This window comes from Oncorhynchus kisutch, linkage group LG27, assembly GCF_002021735.2.
Source record: "Oncorhynchus kisutch isolate 150728-3 linkage group LG27, Okis_V2, whole genome shotgun sequence".
NCBI classification, from domain to species: Eukaryota; Metazoa; Chordata; class Actinopteri; order Salmoniformes; family Salmonidae; genus Oncorhynchus; species Oncorhynchus kisutch.
In genome coordinates this window covers 27,062,625-27,089,900 of record NC_034200.2, presented here as the reverse complement: position 1 = coordinate 27,089,900, position 27,276 = coordinate 27,062,625, and the positions used below count along the sequence as shown (strand labels likewise).

The window sequence follows — 27,276 nt, the reverse complement described above, 5'->3', positions numbered from 1 at the left end:
AGTTGTAGTTTTCTAGGTGTTCGTGACCCAAATAGTGTGAGGGGAGAGGAGGGATTGGGAGACAGAAATACCGTAAGGAGGGAGAACTGAAAAGAGGTATCCAGTGCTCTTAACTCTATAGGCTTTCCACCACATAGACCACTACCTCCTTTCACTCCAGAGTAAGCAGTCCTGGAATATTGTCATTTGGCGAGCAAGCAGAAATAAATGAACGGTCTGTAGAGAAGAAGTGGCATCTCATTTCATCTTTCTTTTCTCCTTTCAGTTTGTTCTTCTAAATTTTGGTGGGTAGGAGAGCAGGGCGTCCATTACCAGTAGAGTGGAGAGCAGGGATGCTCTGAACTGGCTCAGCTGGCTCTGGTTACTGAGGTCTGTGTTCAAGAGAACAGAATGTGTGTGTATATGTGTGTATTTTTAATAGAAATACATTTTAGGTCCCCACGAATGTATGTGTATATTATGTGTGTGTCTGTGTGACTCAGTGGTTCTGTGGATTGCAGTAGCATTGCCAAACAGGGAGGAGTCAAAGAACTCCAGAGTTGTCCACTGTCGACCAAACATCACTATTACCCACTGTGCTTTTGCCCACTGTAATTCCCATTGAACTCCAAACACAACTCATGTCTTTATCATTAATCTATTCTCTCAGTTGGCCTTGGCTGAAACCTCACATTATTATCCCAGCTCAATATGCACACAACAATGTCATGATTTATAATGGGAACTTTAGAAAAGCTGAATTTTGACTCTACTCCCTGGCTCCCTTAGTATTTAAACTTTCAGACTCATTTGTATTTCTTTCGCCTCTCTTTCTCTCTTTCTCTTTTTCTCTCGTTCAGCAGCTCTCCCTCTTTTCTCCTCTCCTCTCTTCTCATTGGTCTGTGCTACACCCAGCTCTTGTAGGCCCAGGCTGTATTCTCAGGTGAGCTGTAGTGTAGAGACGTAGAGCTAAGTCCTCCGAGTGTTTGCAGATGTCAGAAATAAAAGGAGGATAAACAAACTAAATGAGTGAAGGCGACCCATTGTTGTTCCTCCGAAATCCCCTACCTTTTTCGCTTTCCCCCAATCATGAGAGAGTTGTTCAGAGCTGTGAGCTCCCCCAGTGAGTAATCTGAGTGTGTGTGTGTGTGTGTGTGTGTGTGTGTGTGTGTGTGTGTGTGTGTGTGTGTGTGTGTGTGTGTGTGTGTGTGTGTGTGTGTGTGTGTGTGTGTGTGTGTGTGTGTGTGTGTGTGTGAATGTGCGGGCATGTGTCCGTGTGTGTGTTTGCATGCATCTACACTAGGTGAACCAAATGCAGCATGCTGCCAATGGTTAGCTAGCAATTACTGTGATCATGTCTTAGTGAGAGGCCCCCTCTCTTCCCTTTCAAGAGTGACTTTTGCTTGTGTCTTTATAGTGAGCGTGTGAACGCAGCTATACATCCGAACTCCCACAGTAAATATGCACTGTAAGTGGCTTATCATTCGTAATGGCCGGGCTAGAGTTGAAAGGAGATAGCATGCATGATACCCATCAACTGTAGACAGAGAGAATATAGTAATGCCATATGTTAGTATTCAGGGAATCATTTAAAAAATACTAACAGTTAAGTTTCAACATTTGATTTGCTATATATCTGTACTATGCAGATAATGAATACATTTTAAATACCCTTTAATATCAGCTTCAAGCGGGTTATTTTAATTCGTAATGAATTGCTTATGGTATAGTAATGTAAGCCATGGTGCCTCTGTGATTGAAATTGTTTACTGATGGTATAGTTTCCTTAGGCTTTTCATTCACGTCAGTAGCATAAATAAATAAATAGTGTGCAAAGCTGCCAAGAGTGTGCAAAGCTGTCATCAAGGCAAAGGGTGGCTACTTTGAAGAATCTCAAATCTCAAATATATTTTGATTTGTTTAACACTTATTTGGTTAATACATGATTCCATATGTGTTATTTCATGGTTTTGATGTCTTCACTATTATTCTACAATGGAGAAAATAGTAAAAATAAAGAAAAACCCTTGAATGAGTAGGTGTGTCCAAACCTTTGACTGGTACTGTATAGATATAGAATTTCTAACCATATTATATAGTCTACTATGTGTCAGAAAGTATTCACACCCCTTGACTTTTTCCACATTTTATTGTGTTACAGTCTGAATTTAAAATGGATTAAATGTAGATTTTGTGTCCTACACACGATACCTCATAATGTCAAAGTGGAATTATGTTTTTAGACATGTAAAGCTGCAGTTTCTTGAGTCAATAAGTATTCAACAACTTTGTTATGGAAAGCCTTAATACGTTCAGGTGTAAAAATATGCTTAACAAGTCACATAATACCTTGCATGGACTCATTCTGTGGGTGTTTAACATGATTTTTGGATGACTACCTCATCTCTGTACCCCATACACACAATTATCTTTAAGGTTCCTCAGTCTATCAGTGAATTTCAAACAGATTCAACCACAAAGACCAGGGAGGTTTTCCAATGCCTTGCAAAGGGCACCTAGATTGTAGATGTATAAAAATAACAAATGCAGACATTGAATATCCCTTTGAGCATGGTGAAGTTATTCATTACACTTTGGATGGTGTATCAATACACCCAGTCACTACAAAGATACAGGCGTCCCAGAGAGGAAGGAAACCGCTCAGGGATTTCACCATGAGGCCAACGGTGACTTTAAAACAGTTACAGAGTTTAATGGCTGTGATAGGAGAAAACTGAGGATGGGATCAGCAACATTGTAGTTACTCCATAATACTAACCTAATTGACAGAGTGAAAAGAAGGAAACCTGTACAAAATACACATATTCAAAAACAAGCATCCTTTTTGCAATAAGGCACTAAATCAATACTGCAAAAAACGTTGCAAAGAAATTCAGTTTTTGTCCTGAATGTCCCAAATGTTATGTTTGTCCAACAGGAGAGGAGGCCCGCATTGTTATTAGTGTTAGTTGAAGGAAATACTGCCTGGTCTAGGTACCTGTAGCCTTGGGGATACAGAGAGCAGAGGACATAAAATGTTCCCTGTCTGTCACTCCTGGCAAGCCTCACCATTGGCTGCCCTCCCATCTGCCCTCCCACCTGCCTTCCCTTTTTAATATAGCACGTTAGGGTGTGTCTTTTCTAACTTGCATTTGACTGACAGCAGGAGAGGGCCATTCACAGTGGGCGGTCTCTCCTGGCGAAACCTTTCATTGGCCGTCCACAAGCTGCTGTCCCTCCACCTGCTACTTCACGTTAAATATAATACCCATTTGTCTGAGAGCGTGACAAGGCCTGTTGGCTGTTTCTCCAGAGATCGTTCCCCATTGGCCATCTTCCATCTGCCCACCCACCTGTCCCCCGAAATTAAGCAGAGGGGGGTGTGATCCTGAGATACCCTGTTTGACTGACAGCGGGAATGGGCCAATCCTAACCGCAGGTGGTCAATGCGCAACCAACCATGGCTGATGAAAACGAAAGTGATGTCCCAATACTCTGTGGTGGCCTGGCTTTCCTTTTCATGAGTTGTCTATGTTTGGAGGTTTATCAACTTAGATCACGCCATAATGGAAGTACAATATCACTTTTGCATGGTGTGTGTATAGTAGTAGGCATTGCAGGAACATTAGTGTTGAGGCTAGAAATGTATTTGACTCTTTGCCTTCATGGTAAATTACCAATAAACATGTAAATACCCCCAATATAATTATCCAATGCTATAACACATATAACACAAACTAATATCCTGTTATGAGATTAAACTTTGAGAGGTGTAGCATTTTCCTATTAGCGGACGAGCTAACATTCCTCTTCATCACAGGAGTGAGTGTTCAATAAAGCCTAATGTGATTGGAGAGATCGTTATATGTGGGCCAAATTTCATAGCAGTGTTTACCTCATCTGGCCAATGATGGAGCTTCCTTCATGATCTAATTACACTGATCTGATTGGGTAATGATGTCGGTGTGGGCCGGATATGGGCCTCTGTCTCTATTCTGTTCTATTCTCTTCTCCTTTGTTCCTGTCGCTCTCCTGTCCTTTTTCATTCTTCTCTTTCTTATATCTCATTAAAGTGTATATGGAAATGTTTATAGATTGTGTTCCATGATGAGGTATAGTAGTCTCTTCAGTAGTTACATATCTGAGAAACTGCAGTCAAAGTTAACAGAGGCATAAATATCATACCCTCTAAAAAATTATAATCTCCCCTGTTATAGTAAATGTGATTGGGTTAGCATGTCTTGGTACGGTATGATATGTGATATTTGTGTATCTGTAACTTCCTCACTCATCATTATTCACAATTCATTCAGCACTATCCCTAATCATGGTAGCATCCACATTAATGTAGAAGTGTTTAGAATTATATTCTATTCTTATTTACAATAAAAGTGACTCAAATGACACAATACATTATTTTACCATTCATTTTTATTGGGCACAAAATAATCTGAAACGCAACCAAAACCAACAGCAAATTCATCCAACAAGTCACACACTTGATGTAATTATCGCATGCTAGGAATATGGGACCAAACACTACACTTTTGACTACTTAAATCACATATAGTGTAAGTGAATTTGTTCCAATACTTACTCACCTAACAGCAAAGGACCTTATGAAGATGCTGGAGGAATAAGAATAAGAATTTGTTTGTACTCACCTAAAAAAAAAAGGCCAAATAAGAGTTGGTTCTTAACTGACTTGCCTAGTTAAATAAAGGTTAAATAAAATAATATCTAATAAATAAATAAAAATGGGGGGACAACAGTTCAAGTCAGAAGTTTACATACACCTTAGCCAAATACATTTAAACTCAGTTTTTCACAATTCCTGACATTTAATCCTAGTAAAAATTCCCTGTCTTAGGTCAGTTAGGATCACCACTTTATTTTAAGAATGTGAAATGTCTGTAACGGCGTTCTTCGTTTGTTGAAAGAGAGTCGGACCGAAATGCAGCGTGGTGGTTACTCATGTTTTTAATGAAAAAAGTGACGGTACATGAAATAACGAATAAATACAAAAACAACAAACGGAACGTGAAACTTATTACAGCCTATCTGGTGACACTACACAGAGACAGGAACAATCACCCACGAAATACAAAGCGAAACTCAGGCTACCTAAATACGATTCCCAATCAGGGGCAATGAGAAGCACCTGACCCTGATCGAGAACCGCCTCAGGCAGCCAAGCCTACACTCGACACACCCCTAATCAACCACAATCCCAATGCCTACAAAACCCAATACGAATACAACACGTAAACCCCTGTCACACCCTGGCCTGACCAAATATATAACGAAAACACAAAACACTAAGACCAAGGCGTGACAATGTCAAAATAATAGTATAGAGAATGATTCAGTGGGTCAGAAGTTCACATACACTCAATTAGTATTTGGTAGCATTGCCTTTAAATAGTTTAACTTGGGTCAAACGTTTTGGGTAGCCTTCCACAAGCTTCCCACAATAAGTTGTGTGAATTTTGGCCCATTCCTCCTGACAGAGCTGGTGTACCTGAGTCAGGTTTGTAGGTCTCCTTGCTCGCATACACTTTTTCAGTTCTGCCCACAAATTTTCTATGGGATTGAGGTCAGGGCTTTGTGATGGCCACACCAACACCTTGACTTTGTTGTCCTTAAGCCATTTTGCCACAACTTTGGAAGTATTCTTGGGGTCATTGTCCATTTGGAAGACCCCTTTGCGACCAAGCTTTAACTTCCTGACTGATGTCTTGAGATGTTGCTTCAATATATCCAGATAATTTCCCTATCTCATGATGCCATCTATTTTGTGAAGTGCACCTGTCCCTCCTGCAGCAAAGCACCCCCACAACATGATACTGTCACCCCCGTGCTTCACGGTTCGACTGGTGTTCTTCGGCTTGCAAGCATCCCCCTTTTTCCTCGAAACATAACGATGGTCATTATGGCCAAACCGTTCTATTTTTGTTTCATCAGACCAGAGGACATTTTTCCAACAAGTATGATCTTTGTCCCCATGTGGAGTTGCAAACTGTAGTTTGTCTTTTTATGGCGGTTTTGGAGCAGTGGCTTCTTCCTTGCTGAGCGGCCTTTCAGGTTATGTCGATATAGGACTCGTTTTATTGTGGATATAGGTCCTTTGCTGTTGTTCTGGGATTAATTTGCACTTTTCGCACCAAAGTACGTGCATCTCTAGGAGACAGAGTGCGTCTCCTACCTGAGCGGTATGACGGCTGCATGGTCCCATGGTTTTTATATTGTTTGTACAGATGAACGTGGTACCTTCAGGCATTTGGAAATTGCTCCCAAGGATGAACCAAACTTGTGGAGGTCCACATTTTTTTTCTGAGGTCTTGGCAGGTTTCTTTTGATTTTCCCATGATGTAAAGCAAAGAGGCACTGAATTTGAAGGTAGGCCTTGAAATACATCCACAGGTACACCTCCAATTGACTCAAATTCTGTCAATTAGCCTATCAGAAGCTTCTCAAGTCATGACATTATTTTCTGGAATTTTCCAAACCTTTTAAAGGCACAGTCAACTTAGCCTATGCAAACTTCTGACTCACTGGAATTGTGATACAGTGAATTAGAAATGAAATAATCTGTCTGTAAACAATTGTTGGAAAAAATGACTTGTGTCATGCACAAAGTAGATGTCCTAACCGACTTGCCAAAATTATAGTTTGCTGACAAGAAATTTGGGGAGTGGTTGAAAAACGAGTTTTAATGACTCCAATCTAAGTGTCGGTAAACTTCCGACTTCAACTCTATGTACAAAAGTGCTGTAATTTCAAATCACATCAAATCCAATTTTATTCGGTCACAAACACATATTTAGCAGATGTTATTGCGGGTGTAGCAAAATGCTTGTGCTGGTAGCTCCAGCAGTGCAACAATTCACAAAAATACACACAAATTTAAAAGTAAAAAAATGGGAATGAAGAAATGTATAAATATTAGATGTCGGAGTGGCATTGACTAAGATACAGTAGAAATAGAATACAGTATATACTGTACATATGAGTTGAGTATAGCAGTATGTTAACATTATATAAACATTATTAAAGTGACTAGTGTTCCATTATTAAAGTGGCCAATGATTCCAAGCCTATGTATATAGGGCAGCAGCCTCTAAGGTGCATGGTTGTGTAATGGGGTGAAAGCTGGCTGGTGATGGCTATTTAACATGATGGCCTTGAGCTCGGTCCCAGCTTTGATGCACCTGTACTGACCTCGCCTTCAGCGTGAACAGGCAGTGTCTCGGGTGGTTGTTGTCCTTGATGATCTTTATGGCCTTCCTGTGACATCGGGTGCTGTAGGTGTCCTGGAGGGCAAGTAGCTTGCCCCCGGTGATGTGTTGGGCAGACCACACCACCCTCTAGAGAGCCCTGCGGTTGCGGGCGTTGCAGTTGCCGTACCAGGCGGTGATACAGCCCAACAGGATGCTCTCAATTGTGCATCTATAAAAGTTTGTTAGGGTTTTAGGGACCAAGCCACATTTCTTCAGCCTCCTGAGGTTGAAGAGGTGCTGTTGTGCCTTCTTCACCACACTGTCTGGAGATGCCGTCTGGACCGGCAGCCTTGCGAGGGTTAACACGGTTAAATGTATTACTCTTGTCGGCCGAGGAGAAGAAGAGCCCACAGTTCTTGGTAGTGGGCCGCGTCAGTGGCACTGTATTATCCTCAAAGTGGGCAAAGAAGGTGTTTAGCCCTTCCGGAAGCAAGATGCTGGTGTCTGCGACGTGGCTGGTTTTCCCTTTGTAGTCCGTGATAAACGGTTCACCCGATATGGATGAAAATACATTTCAATTCCAAAGTGCAAGTGTACAGAGCCAAAACAACAACAACGTGTAACTGTCCCGATACTTTTGTAGCTCACTGTATATCAGCTGCCTGCAGGTGTGGGTGTAGTGTGGTGTAGTGTAGGTGTGCATGCTTATTTTTTGTCTCTATTCACTCTGTGATGGTGACGGGACTAGCTAATTACAGTTACCCCCTCCTATCCCCATAGCAGATAGTGCACCAGTCAAGACCAAAGCCTTCTAGCACTAGCAGGCTGGGCCAGGCTGGTTCATTTAAGGTGATGGACACTGGGCCTACACACCTGCACAGACAGGACACACACAAACATATCACACAGCCACCATAATACACAGGCAGGCATACACACATACACACACACACACATGCCTGCATGCACACAGACTGTTAGACGTTCAGGGTCTATAAAGTCTTACTGGATTTAGTTATACAGTTTCAACCATACATTTGTTTAATCCTTTGAACTCACATTCTGAAATACCCAAACAAACCAAAACAGAATAAGAAAATGGCACAAAACATTTCTCTGCCAATGGAACTTGGAAGCGTTGCTTTGTTCCTTTCTGTGAAAACAAACACATTCTGTAGGTGGAAATAGTCCTCTGTCATAATTAGCAGTCTGCCACTTCAGACACCACAGAACAACTTCCTTTACTAATTGAACTCTTTCTCTCTCTCTAAATACTTCTAAGGCCAGCAGTAAATACTGCAGTTTGGAACAATATTACAATGTGACTCATAGACAAATGGGCCTTAATTCATTACTATTTGTGGCTGTGTGTGTATATGGGTGGTTAGAGGGGTAGTGTGTGGGGGTGCGTCTCTGTGTATGTGTCTGTGTGTGCATGCGGTGCATGTGTATGCGTGAATGTGAGCTTGTTTAAAGAGTGACTAACTTTAAAAAGCATTGAATCACTTTCAAAATAGTCTACTGTAACATTTATTCTAGTCTCAGAATTTACTACAAAATGGAAATAGGATCATTTTGTTGATAAAGTCAGTCTGGTCTAAAATGGAGTTTGGAACATCCCTGCGTCACAACGGGTAAGTGAAGGTTGGGTTTTGATGTGTCCATTTTCCCACTGTCGTGTCTTTGGCATCATTAAAGTGAAGTCTGTTATTTTATCAAATCAATTCTCTGTAATTATTATTACGTGATTAAACTAATCATGTAAATGTAATTATCTAGGAAGTCGGGGCACCAAGGAAAATCTTCAGATTACAAAGTTATAATTTTCCTAGTATAACTCTTCAGATATTTTAATATCTGATCAATTAGTCTTCTAATTAATGAATTATTCTTTACCTCACGTTAGTCTTATTCCAAATGTCGTAAATTGTTGGTAATCTGCATGAACCCAGTCTTTACTATGAATGTTCCATACATAAATTGTCTTAACCATTTAATTATTAACTAACTAAACAATCACAGAAATGTATAAACAAACAACACAGTAGATATGGTTAGAAGGAAATTATAGGGGAGGTTCCCTAGCGGGCTGAGCCGATATGACGGCTTGGTGGACAAAGGGAAGTGGGTGTGGACTGAAAAGACAGGAAAGAACAAAAGAGTCACTACACAGTTGATAATTATATTAACTGAAATGCTAATCCTTTGCACATCAACGCTCACTCATTCGGGAATAATTGCAATCAATATATATTTACGCCCAGTGTGTCATTGTAATCTCTGTTGGAATCGTCCGTCTGTCTGTTGGAGAGTCAGTTCATCATCGTCTCTCTCTCTGCTTCCCTGAAGATCAGTCTTTCATGGTTAGGATGGATACTTCAGAGTACCATTCAGAAATGTTCTCATAGCATAGATGTTTCGGCGGTTGTCGGTCTTCGCATCCCAGGTTGACATAATTTCTAGCTGCAGACTAGTACTGTAATTAGTATCTAACATTTGCTCTTGTTCTGTCGGGATGGATAGTCTCAGAGTTGAACCATTTCCCCCTGTTTAGCCATTGCTTCACATGGTATGGTTAGGAATTCAACAACCATTGTAACCTGCGGACACTGAGGTTTTTGTGGTCTGAAGAGGATTTCCTCAGGTGTTTTTTTTATTTGTAACAGAAGAAAAGGCTGTTCGATGACACCAGATCATGTCTGTGCTCACGGGGGAGGGCCAATGACTGATTTAAACTTTATTAAAGGTTTAACCTCTTGATCCTACCAATACCGGATCCGGGAGCGTGACTACAGGCTCAGCTCATTACCATAACGCAAAATGCAAAAAAATATTCTTAGAAATATTTAACCTCCACACCTATACAAGTCCAATAGCTCAAATGAAAGATAAACACCTTGTTCATCTACCCAGCAAGTCAGATTTCTAAAATGTTTTACGCCGAAAACACACCACACATTTATATTAGACCACCACCGAAAAAAAATTTGTCCCAGAAAATATAAAATTATAAAAGCAGGATTAAAAAATAAATCATTCACTAACCTTTTGAAAGTCTTCATCAGATGACAGTAATAGGACATGTTATACAATACATTTAATTTTTTTTCAATAATATGCTATTTATATCCATAAATCTCTGTTTACAATGACAAGATTTTTGAAAAATGCTACTCACTAGGCTACAATATGAGGCGGCGCTCAGATATTAGCTGTATGTCTCCTCTACGTTTGGAGAGCACAGAAACCCAAAATGAACCACATAAATATTCCCTTACCTTTGATGTTCTTCGATCAGAAGACGAGGAAGGAGTTATACTTACCCAATACATTGTTTGGTTTCAAGTTGTGTGTCTCTGTATTAGCATATGCTTACAGCTTCAGCTGAAATGCACCCAAAATGACTTCTGGTCCCGCACTCTTGCGCATCAAAACTTCAAAATTACATATTATATGTCGACTAAACTGGTCAAACTAAGTGCAGAATGGAGCATTAGGATGCTTTAATCGTGTAAAACAAAGATCAGTGCTAACAGATAAACCGAAGTCAACTGGTGCGCGCAATAGAGTGCCTGTATTTACGCGTGACCCGAATGATTTCGCCCGCCAAAGGACGGGGGCGCGCTAGATTCTAACAAAGGACGCGTCATTTGAAAGCAGACATCGCGCTGAACACACAGAAACTATTCCTGGATCCGTAGCTGCTTGGGAAGGGTGGGGGCGATGACGTCAAAGTTGACCCAACTTTGAAGTTGAGAGGAGGGTGTTTGGAAGAAAGGCTGCCCTGGGAGTTCTGCTTTACATACAGACATAATTTAAACGGTTCAGCCATAGTAATTCAGCCATAGGATCAAGAGGTTAACATCAATTTACAATTTACAATTTAGATCATTTCACAAACAGTTTAATCTTTACTCATTCATTTTATACAAGAATTAGATGCAAACCCCATAATTGAGAATTGTACATATTCAGAGATATAGTTATGCGTGTTTTATGTCCTCTCTGAGGTCACCAAACACACTCATCATACCTGTCCCTTAAGTGTCCACGGACCATTCCCACCTTCTCACAAGTGGACATTTTATATCAAATCCTCATTTTGGGGATTTAGGAGTTCGCCATGTGAAATCTTTTGTTCTCTCTGTGTGTCTCTTTCTGCATGGCCAGGAGGAGAGTCTCCTCCAGGAGTTTACGAGATGAGATAACAGAACCTGGATGTAGGAGAGAGAGAGAGAGGGGAAGCCACTAGCTATACCCAAAAAGGGCCACGTCATGAGACCACAAACATGGGGTGAACAGCTGCGGATATTGCTCTCTATACAATAGCATAGACAGTGAGGCAAACCTGCTCAGTAGCTCCGACTGTTTACATAAGACAACTAGTCACACGTTTTTTTAAACTTGAGAAATACTGCACCACCACCATAGTTAGATGTAAAATTGTGCAACTAAAACATCCTTGGCAAGAATGTCAAAATTAATTATACATTTCTTGAGTTATCTTAGATTCATTCTGGGGATTATGAGGAAGTGAAATATGCTTCCGTGTCTACAGTGTCTCATGGGGGACAAACGTCATCAACCAAGCTGAATCGGTCAGGGAACACACCTCCAAGACTGAAATCTCATTTGTCTAATGAGCAACAGAAAAACACGTGCCAATCTGAGTTTTCAGTGGCTCTTTAACAATACATACTGTCATTCAACCCCAGCATTAAAGTTTCCATCTGTGGTCGTAACAGTTACGTAAGCCTGTCAAGGACAAGGGGATTAGTGAACGTTCTCTCATAGAAAGAGATCAACAGCAGCTAGAGAACACTTTGGTGCCATTGTGTTGAATAGGCCCATTAGTGCATCCAAATTGCATATGACTCATCTGAACTTTTCAGGTTTCTATGGTGGAGGAGGCTGTTACACAACACATAAGCTCCCGCTATCAGCTGTTTTTTAGCAAAGTAATGCCTTTTTGGAATATCAATCCTTTCTATCCCACTGGGCACACATTGATTTAATCAACGTTGTTTCCACATCATTTCAATGAAATGACTTTGAACCAATGTGGAATAGACGTTGAATTGATGTCTGTGCCCAGTGGGATCCTTTCTCTCCTCTTATGCCATGTGAGTCACTGTGGATAAGAGTGTCGGATAAACAAAACAATCTAATAAAATGCCAGTGTTACCTCTGTTGTGGCAAAGGCAGCCAATGTTACTAACTGTTGGTTGCTGAATACTTCCTCAGCATAGGGGAGATAATACAACGGTTTCCTTAATGCTAACCGGGCTCCGTACAATGCATCTAGGATCAGGTCCCCCCCGTCAATTTTATATCATTAATTGTACTCTAGAAGGTCAGACTGATTTTATATCAGCACTCCTACTCTGAGAAGTCTGATAAAGTACATATGACCCAGATTTCATGGTTAAAGAAACCACCACTTTAGATGTATGCTGGTTGAGTGAACTGACTTCCCCTTAGATAGGCCAGCTGCAATGTCAACATTGTCTATATTGTAAAGATTCATTAAAACAAAAATGTGCAGATGTTATGACTTTGTGGCTGTGCCAGCTAGTGACAACTCTGTAGAGCTGCCTCCAGAACAAGATTCATGACGAAAAAGCTAACCTGCGAGACATACGGCCCCTGGTCTCTTCCTCTCTGTCTCCTCCATTATGTCCCCTCCTGGATTATACACATGATCTGCTCTGCCTCTTTGCAACATTCATCTGGTATCTCTCTCTCTCCCCTGTCCTCCTCCAGGACCATGCAGAGATTAATTCCACCATGGTGCGCAGCGAGACCAACACAGCCCGCGTGGAGGGCCTCCGGGCGGGCACGGTCTACGTCGTGCAGGTGCGGGCCAGGACTGTGGCTGGCTTTGGCAAATACAGCGGCAAGATGTGCTTCCAAACCCTCACAGATGGTAAGGACCATGCAATAAGCCAAGAGGAGGAGGGGAGGCGAGGAGAGATGGTGGGGGATGGTGGTGGGGAGCTACGTGTGTTAGTTTGTGTGTGTGTGAGAGAAAGATAGAGAGTGTGGATAGAGACCAGGACGGTAGAGGGACTGTGAATGTGACAGTGGAGAGTGTGGATCACTGTCACAACATGTTTGTGAATGTTTCATAATGTATGAGATTGTGTGTCTATATGAGAGTTGAGATTGGTGGTTTTGAGCTTCTCTTCTTGTGTGTAACTGACTGTGCTTGATCCAAACTGCTTAGCTAATTGGTTCTTCATTGAGCCCGTCTGTTGCTGAGCAGCTATCCCAGAATGCTTAGCTGTGATTAGTGGCTGATGTGATTAATTATTTGCCACTGGGGGTTGGATTGTTCAGGGGGGCGCAACACCTGCTACACTGGTGTGTGAGTTTGGGTCCAGGTGTTCGTGTGTGGGCGTACTGTATTTCCTAAACACAGCATACGTCTTCTTTCCTATGCAATATGCTGTCAGATGATTTACAACACTCCAGTAGAACTTACCCTTTGAGGCACAGATCTAGGATCAGCTTACCATCCCCGAATCCTAACCCTAACTAGGGCTGTCATGGTGACCGTAAACTACCACACCGGCAGTCACGAGTCATGGCCGCAGTAACATTCCCTATGACTGTTGGTCACGGTAATCCCAATCCAAAATAGGGCAAAGTAATGGTACTGATGAGTAGTTTACCAAACTTGCTAAATGCCCTTTATTCACTCTCGAAATACCTCATGATTAAATTTGAATAATCTGAATGATGAGGACAAATACTGATGGAAGTTAGAGTTCCCATAGCGAAATGAACACGGGAAAGCCCCGGAAACAGTATGCATACATTTTTTAAATCTGTTCTGAAAGGACAACTGGTCCGATCCGAGTGAAGGAAGCAGCAGAAAAGCCAATTGTTTTGCTACTTTATTAAACGAGAGAGAGAGAGAGAGAGAGAGAGAGAGAGAGAGAGACTCTGTAGGCTATTAGGGTGCGGAGACTATACTGTGTGTGAATTTGTAAGACAAGGGAGGCTCAGAGTACTGGAGGGAGAGACCACTACCACTGTTATCTTGTGCTAGACTAACCTCTTGTTAGTTATTTATCATCCTTACATAGTACCCATCTTGACTGCATCAAACCTCAAGAAGCTAGCTAACTAGTCCTACAGTTAGCCTACACATAACTCCATTCAGATTATAGTGTAAATAGCAGCCTACCTGTTGGCTTTTGGTCGTTGTAGCCTTTCTTTCTCATTTCATTTTTAATTCTGTCATTTTTATTCAACTTCCATTGATTAGATATCCCCCAACTTTCTTGCTAGAGAAGCATAGCAACAATGCAATTGTTTCTGTCTTTCCGCTGGAAGCACAAGGAACAGAACGCATACCTTTTTTTGCGACTCTTTCCAAATCATCTGTACAGATTTATAGGCCTATCACAACTAAATAAATGATGGATGAAGCTATATTAAATGGACTTATTCAACTTTTGAAAATGTTCATTTTCGAAACGCGCATTTAAGCATGTTTATGCTAATTAGAGGTAAATTACTGTGAGACCGGCAATCATTTGCATGACAATTACCATCTGACAAAATGTCATGACCGCCACAGCCCTAACCCTGACCATTAAACTGATCACTAAACTGATCTTCTTATGCATGATTCGAGTCTAAGAGAAAATCTCCACTTGACATCACAAATACCAAACCTCCTCCTAATCTTCCTTCTCTCTATCCCCCACCCTCCATCCTTCTTTTCCTCTATCCTTCCTTCCCTCCAATAGGAGGCTATTGTATGGTCAAGGTGATTATCAGTCATATAAACAACCTGTTCTGTTATACAGTTACAGTGATGATGATGAGGCTCTCCATCATCATCTGTAGTTACCTGTGTAGAGCAGATGTAGCGGCATAGCCCTCTCCTCCCTCTTCCTCACGCTCTGATTAGTATTTACCCAACGCATGCACATACACACGCACACGCACACACACCACACACGCCAGACAGCATGAGGACCAGCTGATGGTACATCCTCTGGCTTGCTGCCACAGCACGACATTTATGGAGACAATTAGCACCCGGTGAAGGAGGAACAGAGGGACCCATCACACCCTACCCCTCCCTTCCTCCCCCATCCCCTATGTCCCTCACCCGCCTCCTCCTCACCCTTCCTCCCTGCCTCCCCTTCCCTTATGTCCCTCACCCACCCCTTCCTCACCCTCCCTTGCTGCCTCCCCCATCCCCTATTTCCATCACCCTAGCCTCACACCCTCTCCCTGACTCCCCCATCCCCTATGTCCATCACCCCCTCCTCAACCTCCCTCCCTGACTCCCCCATCCCCTATTTCCATCACCCCCTCCTCGCCCTCCCTCCCTGACTCCCCCATCCCCTATGTCCATCACCCCCTCCTCACCCTCCCTCCCTGACTCCCCCATCCCCTATGTCCATCACCCCCTCCTCAACCTCCCTCCCTGACTCCCCCATCCCCTATTTCCATCACCCCCTCCTCACCCTCCCTCCCTGACTCCCCCATCCCCTATGTCCATCACCCCCTCCTCACCCTCCCTCCCTGACTCCCCCATCCCTTATTTCCATCACCCCCCTCCTCACCCTCCCTCCCTGACTCCCCCATCCCCTATGTCCATCACCCCCTCCTCACCCTCCCTCCCTGCCTTCCCCATTCCCTATGTCCATCACCCCCTCCTTACCCTTCATCCCTGCCTTCCCCATCCTATGTCCATCTTCCAACTATCCCTCCCTCCCTCCCTCCCTCCCTCCCTCCCTCCCTCCCTCCCTCCCTCCCTCCCTCCCTTCCTTCCTTCCTTCCTTCCTTCCTTCCTTCCTTCCTTCCTTCCTTCCTTCCTTCCTTCCTTCCTTCCTTCCTTCCTTCCTTCCTTCCTTCCTTCCTTCCTTCCTTCCTTCCCTCCCTCCCTCCCTCCCTCCCTCCCTCCCTCCCCTCTGACTCTTCTCCCTCTTCCTTTACTCTCCTCTCACAGTTGACAATCCCTCTCCTCTGTCTGTCATCACATTTTTACACAAATCCCCCAGGTCTCTTCAGCCCCACACCCCTCAACTGCCCCCCCCCTCCCCCACAACCCCTCCCAAAACCATTTGATTGACAGGTGCAATGAGGAGGAGATGATTGGCCTTTCATCAGTAAGGTGTGTATGGTTATAGCTTGTCAGTGAGGAGTCCTATTCTCCACAGTCAGGTGTTGATACCTGACTGATTGTAATGTGCTGTTATTTACTGCCAGCTATAGCACTCAGACAGTTGATTTCTGATTCTTCAAGCCAATCACCATTTTCACCTGTCTGAGTTTAGGAGACTGAATACAGCTTCACAAAGAAATAGCACACTCACCCTTTACAGGGGAAAAAAATAGTAGGCCTATAATTCAAACTATCAAGTGTGCTATGAGTACTAGCTTATTATTTTGTTGATATTTAAGCTACTATATCACCGCTCAAAAGACTTCTTCTTTCTTCTCCTTTTTCCCCATTGCTGTCAGTTTGCCTGCAGCATGCTAAATCGTGCTAAAGGTCATGAGACAGGACTGAGGCAGTTTAGTGTGTCTTTAGAAGTTATTTAGGCTACCCTCTGAACTTGTGACATTCTTCCTCACTTCGTTGCTAATGTTTAGCTGTATTTTTGACTGTCGAAGAGCAGCTTGTGTTTGAACACCCCTAGTAGAAATTCCAAGGTGCTCTTTTGTGTCTGTCAGACTGTGACAGGGAGATTAGTTATGGCAACAGAAACACTGAAATACTTTCTCTCACTTTCTATTGATCATTTCTCTCTCTCTCTCTCTCTCTCTCTCTCTCTCTCTCTCTCTCTCTCTCTCTCTCTCTCTCTCACACATTTTCTCTCTGTCTATGTAGATGACTATAAATCAGAGTTGAGGGAGCAGCTTCCTCTGATTGCTGGCTCGGCTGCAGCAGGATTGGTGTTCATCGTCTCTCTAGTAGCCATCTCCATCGTCTGCAGCAGGTACTGTACGGTCAACATGTCCACCATGGCTGTGTTTATGGTCCAACGGGTGTGCCTCACACACACACACACACCTTACCTAACCTAACCGTTAGCAGACACAGACAGACAGGCAGGAGCCTGTCTGTAGGCTTTTCACATACATACCTAGACACATGGCCAGCAGAAGGTAATCACAGTGAAAAAGAAACACAGTTCCTTCAGAAAGTATTCACACCCCTTGACTTGTTCCACATGTTGTTGTCTTATAGCCTTGCATGTACTCACTCTGTGTGCAATAATATTGTTTAACATGATTTTTTAATGACTACCTCATCTCTGTTTATTTAATATTTATTTTACCTTTATTTAACCAGGCAAGTCAGTTAAGAACAAATTCTTATTTTCAATGACGGCCTGGGAACAGTGGGTTAACTGCCTGTTCAGGGGCAGAATGACAGATTTGTACCTTGTCAGCTCAGGGGTTTGAACTTGCAACCTTCCGGTTACTAGTCCAACGCTCTAACCACTAGGCTACCTTACCACCCCAAGTGCCCCACACTTACAATTATCTGTAAGGTCCCTCAGTTGATTACACTTTGGAGAGGGAAAAGAAGGAAGCCTGTACAGAATAAAAAATATTCTACATTTAATGTAATTTTTATTTATTCTTTATTTAACTAGGCAAGTTAGTTACAGTTAATATGCAGTCAATTTAGTTGCTAAAATGCTTACATTTTCTTTACGTACAATCTTACCCAATACCAAAATGATGGATCTTTCTTGTCTTATTTACAAATGCTTGCACACAGCCAGAAAAGAAGACCTAATGTTCAAAACCTTAAATATAGTATAAAGCCTCGACTTCTGCAACAACAGACGCTCAAAATCTATATTGAAACAGCTGATTAGCATTTTTGAATGAACAGATCATTGAAACATTGAGAAATAGCTGATTTACTGTAAATTGTGTAAAATAGACCAACCACAGCTTATTCCAATCTTAATCAGAGACATAGCAAGGTGTTGAAGTTCTTTCAATTACATGGACATACACAGTACAAAGGGGACTCTTTGGATTGATTTTGTTCAGTGTGGATACAGAACAACACAGAGGAGCAGAGAGAGAAAACAATATCTGGACCAGGGAGAGGAATAGCTGGACCAGGGAGAGGAATAGCTGGACCAGGGAGAGGAATACCTGGACCAGGGAGAGGAATAGCTGGACCAGGGAGAGGAATAGCTGGACCAGGGAGAGGAATAGCTGGACCAGGGAGAGGAATAGCTGGACCAGGGAGAGGAATAGCTGGACCAGGGAGAGGAATAGCTGGACCAGGGAGAGGAATAGCTGGACCAGGGAGAGGAATAGCTGGACCAGGGTGAGGAATAGTTGGACCAGTGAGATGAATAGTTGGACCAGGGAGATGAATAGCTGGACCAGGGAGAGGAGTAGGTGGACCAGGGAGAGGAGTAGGTGGACCAGGGAGAGGAGTAGCTGGACCAGGCAGAGGAGTAGCTGGACCAGGCAGAGGAGTAGCTGGACCAGGCAGAGGAGTAGTTGGACCAGGGAGAGAAGTAGCTGGACCAGGGAGAAGAGTAGCTGGACCAGGGAGAGGAGTAGCTGGACCAGGCAGAGGAGTAGCTAGACCAGGCAGAGGAGTAGCTGGACCAGGGAGAGGAGTAGCTGGACCAGGCAGAGGAGTAGCTGGACCAGGCAGGGGAGTAGTTGGACCAGTACAAGGGAGAAAGGGAGGTAGGGGGAGATGAGTAAGAATGTGTGGTGGTGTTCAAAGGAGAGTAAGAGCTGCTGTCATTGATGAAATAAGAGCCACCATCATAGACCATGTGATAAACCAGGGTCTATCACTGAGAGATACTGGTGAAAGAGTCCAACCTAATCTCAGATGGTCAACCGTGGCTACCATTATCCAGAATTTTCAGCAAACCAACAGGTTACTGTAAAGTCGCACAGTACCTGTAGGCCAGCAGACCCTTTGCAAATACATATGTTGTATTTTTGTTCCTCTAAAGGACGCAATCAGTTTCTCTCAGTTTCTCTCAGTACCTTTCAGTTTCTTTTTTGAAAGGAACAGTGAGCGGGTCTATTCAATATGACTTGCTCTATAGTGAGTTTTACACTATGCTACTCTACATGTAATCATGGGTTACAGTACATACAGTAGGACATACTAAAAAGCATGTATGCATACTGTGTTAGATTTCGTTTGAGAGTCATGGAGTTGGAGGCTAATCAGACCCCACATGAAATCATTTATGTAGACGAGGCAGGGTTTAACCTGGCAAAACACATTGGTGGGGAAGAAACGTCATCAGAAATAGGGACACAGTTGATGTGCCGGGTCAGAGAGGAGCAAATATCACAATTTGTGCTGCAGCCTCGAGTGCTGGTTTGGTCCTGCAGAAATGTCAGATTGGTTCCTACAACACTGAGCGCCTTCTTTTGGTTTTAGATGACCTCCACCAACAACTGGTGCCAGAAGCAGAAAGGGAGCCACTGGGAAAAGACATGAGGATATTTGTGATTGCATGGGACAATGTAGCATTCCACCAATCACATGGAATCACAAACTGGTTTGCAGCCCATCCAAGAATGGTTTCCCTTGTCCTCCCCTCTACTCACCTTTCCTCCCCTCTACTCACCTTTCCTCCCCTTTACTCCCCTTTCCTCCCCCCTACTTACCTTTCCTCCCTCCTTACTCACCTTTCCTCCCGCCTACTCACCTTTCCTCCCCCCTACTCACCTTTCCTCCCCCTTACTCATCTTTCCTCCCCCTACTCACCTTTCCTCCCCCTTACTCACCTTTCCTCCCCCTACTCACCTTTCCTCCCCCTTACTCACCTTTCCTCCCCCACCTCACCTTTCCTCCCCCCTACTCACCTTTCCTGCCCCCTTACTCACCTTCCCCCCCCCTTACTCACCTTTCCTCCCCCCTTACTCACCTTTCCTCCCCCCTACTCACCTTTCCTCCCCCCTTTCCTCCCCCCTTTCCTCCCCCCTCCCCCCATTTGAGCAGAAAATGTACTATTTGGCTAATTGAGTGACATATGTGTGTTATGAGTTTAGAAAAAGTATCTCAAGTATAGGTAAACGCTTGTTAGCGATTGTAAAAAACTGTAAGAACAAATTTGTATTTAACATTACGGCAACAATTACGGCCTACCTAATGCATTACAGTTGGCAACAATGACAGCCTACCTAATGCATTACAGTTGGCAACAATGACGGCCTACCTAATACATTACAGTTGGCAACAATGACGGCCTACCTAATGCATTACAGTTGGCAACAATGACAGCCTACCCAATGCATTACAGTTGGCAACAATGACGGCCTACCCAATGCATTACAGTTGGCAACAATGACAGCCTACCTAATGCATTACAGTTGGCAACAATGACGGCCTACCTAATGCATTACAGTTGGCAACAATGACGGCCTACCCAATGCATTACAGTTGGCAACAATGACAGCCTACCCAATGCATTACAGTTGGCAACAATGACGGCCTACCTAATGCATTACAGTTGGCAACAATGACGGCCTACCCAATGCATTACAGTTGGCAACAATGACAGCCTACCTAATGCATTACAGTTGGCAACAATGACGGCCTACCTAATGCATTACAGTTGGCAACAATGACGGCCTACCTAATGCATTACAGTTTGCAACAATGACAGCCTACCTAATGCATTACAGTTGGCAACAATGACGGCCTACCTAATGCATTACAGTTTGCAACAATGACAGCCTACCTAATGCATTACAGTTGGCAACAATGACGGCCTACCCAATGCATTACAGTTGGCAACAATGACAGCCTACCTAATGCATTACAGTTGGCAACAATGACGGCCTACCTAATGCATTACAGTTGGCAACAATGACGGCCTACCTAATGCATTACAGTTGGCAACAATGATGGCCTACCTAATGCATTACAGTTGGCAACAATGACAGCCTACCTAATGCATTACAGTTGGCAACAATGACAGCCTACCCAATGCATTACAGTTGGCAACAATGACAGCCTACCCAATGCATTACAGTTGGCAACAATGACGGCCTACCTAATGCATTACAGTTTGCAACAATGACAGCCTACCCAATGCATTACAGTTGGCAACAATGACGGCCTACCTAATGCATTACAGTTTGCAACAATGACAGCCTACCTAATGCATTACAGTTGGCAACAATGACAGCCTACCTAATGCATTACAGTTGGCAACAATGACAGCCTACCTAATGCATTACAGTTGGCAACAATGACAGCCTACCTAATGCATTACAGTTGGCAACAATGACAGCCTACCTAATGCATTACAGTTGGCAACAATGACAGCCTACCTAATGCATTACAGTTGGCAACAATGACAGCCTACCTAATGCATTACAGTTGGCAACAATGACAGCCTACCTAATGCATTACAGTTGGCAACAATGACAGCCTACCTAATGCATTACAGTTGGCAACAATGACAGCCTACCTAATGCATTACAGTTGGCAACAATGACAGCCTACCTAATGCATTACAGTTGGCAACATTGACGGCCTACCTAATGCATTACAGTTGGCAACAATGACAGCCTACCTAATGCATTACAGTTGGCAACAATGACAGCCTACCTAATGCATTACAGTTTGCAACAATGACAGCCTACCTAATACATTACAGTTGGCAACATTGACGGCCTACCTAATGCATTACAGTTGGCAACAATGACAGCCTACCTAATGCATTACAGTTTGCAACAATGACAGCCTACCTAATGCATTACAGTTGGCAACAATGACAGCCTACCTAATACATTACAGTTGGCAACATTGACGGCCTACCTAATGCATTACAGTTGGCAAAAATGACAGCCTACCTAATGCATTACAGTTGGCAACAATGACAGCCTACCTAATGCATTACAGTTGGCAACAATGACGACCTACCTAATGCATTACAGTTGGCAACAATGACAGCCTACCTAATGCATTACAGTTGGCAACAATGACAGCCTACCTAATGCATTACAGTTGGCAACAATGACGGCCTCCCTAATGCATTACAGTTGGCAACAATGACAGCCTACCTAATGCATTACAGTTGGCAACAATGACAGCCTACCCAATGCATTACAGTTGGCAACAATGACAGCCTACCCAATGCATTACAGTTGGCAACAATGACGGCCTACCTAATGCATTACAGTTTGCAACAATGACAGCCTACCCAATGCATTACAGTTGGCAACAATGACGGCCTACCTAATGCATTACAGTTTGCAACAATGACAGCCTACCTAATGCATTACAGTTGGCAACAATGACAGCCTACCTAATGCATTACAGTTGGCAACAATGACAGCCTACCTAATGCATTACAGTTGGCAACAATGACAGCCTACCTAATGCATTACAGTTGGCAACAATGACAGCCTACCTAATGCATTACAGTTGGCAACAATGACAGCCTACCTAATGCATTACAGTTGGCAACAATGACAGCCTACCTAATGCATTACAGTTGGCAACAATGACAGCCTACCTAATGCATTACAGTTGGCAACAATGACAGCCTACCTAATGCATTACAGTTGGCAACAATGACAGCCTACCTAATGCATTACAGTTGGCAACAATGACAGCCTACCTAATGCATTACAGTTGGCAACATTGACGGCCTACCTAATGCATTACAGTTGGCAACAATGACAGCCTACCTAATGCATTACAGTTGGCAACAATTTTATTTATTTTATTTTTATTTCACCTTTATTTAACCAGGTAGGCTAGTTGAGAACAAGTTCTCATTTGCAACTGCGACCTGGCCAAGATAAAGCATAGCAGTGTGAGCATACAACAAAGAGTTACACATGGAGTAAACAATTAACAAGTCAATAACACAGTAGAAAACAAAGGGGGGGTCTATATACAATGTGTGCAAAAGGCATGAGGAGGTAGGCAAATAATTACAATTTTGCAGATTAACACTGGAGTGATAAAAGATCAGATGGTCATGTACAGGTGGAGATATTGGTGTGCAGAAGAGCAGAAAAGTAAATAAATAAAAACAGTATGGGGATGAGGTAGGTGAAAAGGGTGGGCTATTTACCAATAGACTATGTACAGCTGCAGCGATCGGTTAGCTGCTCAGATAGCTGATGTTTGAAGTTGGTGAGGGAGATAAAAGTCTCCAACTTCAGCGATTTTTGCAATTCGTTCCAGTCACAGGCAGCAGAGTACTGGAACGAAAGGCGGCCAAATGAGGTGTTGGCTTTAGGGATGATCAGTGAGATACACCTGCTGGAGCGCGTGCTACGGATGGGTGTTGCCATCGTGACCAGTGAGCTGAGATAAGGCGGAGCTTTACCTAGCATAGACTTGTAGATGACCTGGAGCCAGTGGGTCTGGCGACGAATATGTAGCGAGGGCCAGCCGACTAGAGCATACAAGTCGCAGTGGTGGGTGGTATAAGGTGCTTTAGTGACAAAACGGATGGCACTGTGATAGACTGCATCCAGTTTGCTGAGTAGAGTGTTGGAAGCCATTTTGTAGATGACATCGCCGAAGTCGAGGATCGGTAGGATAGTCAGTTTTACTAGGGTAAGCTTGGCGGCTTGAGTGAAGGAGGCTTTGTTGCGGAATAGAAAGCCGACTCTTGATTTGATTTTCGATTGGAGATGTTTGATATGAGTCTGGAAGGAGAGTTTGCAGTCTAGCCAGACACCTAGGTACTTATAGACGTCCACATATTCTAGGTCGGAACCATCCAGGGTGGTGATGCTAGTCGGGCATGCAGGTGCAGGCAGCGACCGGTTGAAAAGCATGCATTTGGTTTTACTAGCGTTTAAGAGCAGTTGGAGGCCACGGAAGGAGTGTTGTATGGCATTGAAGCTTGTTTGGAGGTTAGATAGCACAGTGTCCAAAGACGGGCCGAAAGTATATAGAATGGTGTCGTCTGCGTAGAGGTGGATCAGGGAATCGCCCGCAGCAAGAGCAACATCATTGATATACACAGAGAAAAGAGTCGGCCCGAGAATTGAACCCTGTGGCACCCCCATAGAGACTGCCAGAGGACCGGACAGCATGCCCTCCGATTTGACACACTGAACTCTGTCTGCAAAGTAATTGGTGAACCAGGCAAGGCAGTCATCCGAAAAACCGAGGCTACTGAGTCTGCCGATAAGAATATGGTGATTGACAGAGTCGAAAGCCTTGGCAAGGTCGATGAAGACGGCTGCACAGTACTGTCTTTTATCGATGGCGGTTATGATGTCGTTTAGTACCTTGAGTGTGGCTGAGGTGCACCCATGACCGGCTCGGAAACCAGATTGCACAGCGGAGAAGGTACGGTGGGATTCGAGATGGTCAGTGACCTGTTTGTTGACTTGGCTTTCGAAGACCTTAGATAGGCAGGGCAGGATGGATATAGGTCTGTAACAGTTTGGGTCCAGGGTGTCTCCCCCTTTGAAGAGGGGGATGACTGCGGCAGCTTTCCAATCCTTGGGGATCTCAGACGAGATGAAAGAGAGGTTGAACAGGCTGGTAATAGGGGTTGCGACAATGGTGGCAGATAGTTTCAGAAATAGAGGGTCCAGATTGTCAAGCCCAGCTGATTTGTACGGGTCCAGGTTTTGCAGCTCTTTCAGAACATCTGCTATCTGGATTTGGGTAAAGGAGAACCTGGAGAGGCTTGGGCGAGGAGCTGCGGGGGGGGGCGGAGCTGTTGGCCGAGGTTGAAGTAGCCAGGCGGAAGGCATGGCCAGCCGTTGAGAAATGCTTATTGAAGTTTTCGATAATCATGGATTTATCAGTGGTGACCGTGTTACCTAGCCTCAGTGCAGTGGGCAGCTGGGAGGAGGTGCTCTTGTTCTCCATGGACTTCACAGTGTCCCAGAACTTTTTGGAGTTGGAGCTACAGGATGCAAACTTCTGCCTGAAGAAGCTGGCCTTAGCTTTCCTGACTGACTGCGTGTATTGGTTCCGGACTTCCCTGAACAGTTGCATATCACGGGGACTATTCGATGCTATTGCAGTCCGCCACAGGATGTTTTTGTGCTGGTCGAGGGCAGTCAGGTCTGGGGTGAACCAAGGGCTGTATCTGTTCTTAGTTCTGCATTTTTTGAACGGAGCATGCTTATCTAAAATGGTGAGGAAGTTACTTTTAAAGAATGACCAGGCATCCTCAACTGACGGGATGAGGTCAATGTCCTTCCAGGATACCCGGGCCAGGTCGATTAGAAAGGCCTGCTCACAGAAGTGTTTTAGGGAGCGTTTGACAGTGATGAGGGGTGGTCGTTTGACTGCGGCTCCGTAGCGGATACAGGCAATGAGGCAGTGATCGCTGAGATCCTGGTTGAAGACAGCGGAGGTGTATTTGGAGGGCCAGTTGGTCAGGATGACGTCTATGAGGGTGCCCTTGTTTACAGAGTTAGGGTTGTACCTGGTGGGTTCCTTGATGATTTGTGTGAGATTGAGGGCATCTAGCTTAGATTGTAGGACTGGCGGGGTGTTAAGCATATCCCAGTTTAGGTCACCTAACAGAACAAACTCTGAAGCTAGATGGGGGGCGATCAATTCACAAATGGTGTCCAGGGCACAGCTGGGAGCTGAGGGGGGTCGGTAGCAGGCGGCAACCGTGAGAGACTTATTTCTGGAGAGAGTAATTTTCAAAATTAGTAGTTCGAACTGTTTGGGTATGGACCTGGAAAGTATGACATTACTTTGCAGGCTCTCTCTGCAGTAAACTGCAACTCCTCCCCCTTTGGCAGTTCTATCTTGACGGAAGATGTTATAGTTGGGTATGGAAATCTCTGAATTTTTGGTGGCCTTCCTGAGCCAGGATTCAGACACAGCAAGGACATCAGGGTTAGCAGAGTGTGCTAAAGCAGTGAGTAAGACAAACTTAGGGAGGAGGCTTCTGATGTTGACATGCATGAAACCAAGGCTTTTTCGAACACAGAAGTCAACAAATGAGGGTGCCTGGGGACATGCAGGGCCTGGGTTTACCTCCACATCACCCGCGGAACAGAGAAGGAGTAGTATGAGGGTGCGGCTAAAGGCTATCAAAACTGGTCGCCTAGAGCGTTGGGGACAGAGAATAAGAGGAGCAGGTTTCTGGGCATGGTAGAATATATTCAGGGCATAATGCGCAGACAGGGGTATGGTGGGGTGCGGGTACAGCGGAGGTAAGCCCAGGCACTGGGTGATGATGAGAGAGGTTGTATCTCTGGACATGCTGGTAGTAATGGGTGAGGTCACCGCATGTGTGGGAGGTGGGACAAAGGAGTTATCAGGGGTATGAAGAGTGGAACTAGGGGCTCCATTGTGAACTAAAACAATGATAACTAACCTGAGCAACAGTATACAAGGCATATTGACATTTGAGAGAGACATACAGCGAGGCATACAGTAATCACAGGTGTTGAATTGGGAAAGCTAGCTAAAACAGTAGGTGAGACAACAGCTAATCAGCTAGCACAACAACAGCAGGTAAAATGGCGTAGACTAGGCAACGGGGCCAACAGATAAAACAAACAAGCAGAATCGAGTACCGTGATTTATGGACAGTCCAGCGTGCATCAGCTATGTAGCCAAGAGATCAGTGTCCAGGGGGCAGCGGTGGATGGGGAAGGGAAGCTGGCCTGGCGAGTGTTATCCAGGTTAAAAAAAACGAACAATGACTAAATAGCTTGTAGCTAGTTAGCTGGTTAGCTTCTGGAGGTTCTTGAGTGTGTTCTAAAAATAAGTAAAAAATAATAGCGATTCCGTATCACATTGGGTGAGGCAGGTTTCCGGAAGGTATAAACAAATTAAAAGTCAAAAGAGATAGAAAGTAAATATGGGTCCGGTGGGCGTTTGGGACGCGGCGATTCAGGCGGTTAGCAGGCCTGTGCTAACAAGCTAACAGTTTGTAGGCCCGGGCTAGACAAGGTAGCAGTTAGCGGACCGGAGCTGGACAAGCTAGCAGTTAGCAGGCCGAATTAGCAAGCAGGGAGATAGCGAGGGCTAGAGAGTTAGCCTTTGGGGGACGTCGCGATGGGGTGAGTCTGTTTATTCCTCTTCATGCGGTGACATCGATAGACCGGTCGTGGGCCCGGGTATTGTAGCTCA

At 44.1% G+C, this 27,276-nt stretch overlaps 1 pseudogene; it reads left to right on the top strand.

Annotated features, from left to right (window-relative positions):
• Nucleotides 1–27,276, top strand: part of LOC109871560 (ephrin type-B receptor 1-B-like) — a 263,743-nt pseudogene that overhangs the window by 196,202 nt on the left and 40,265 nt on the right.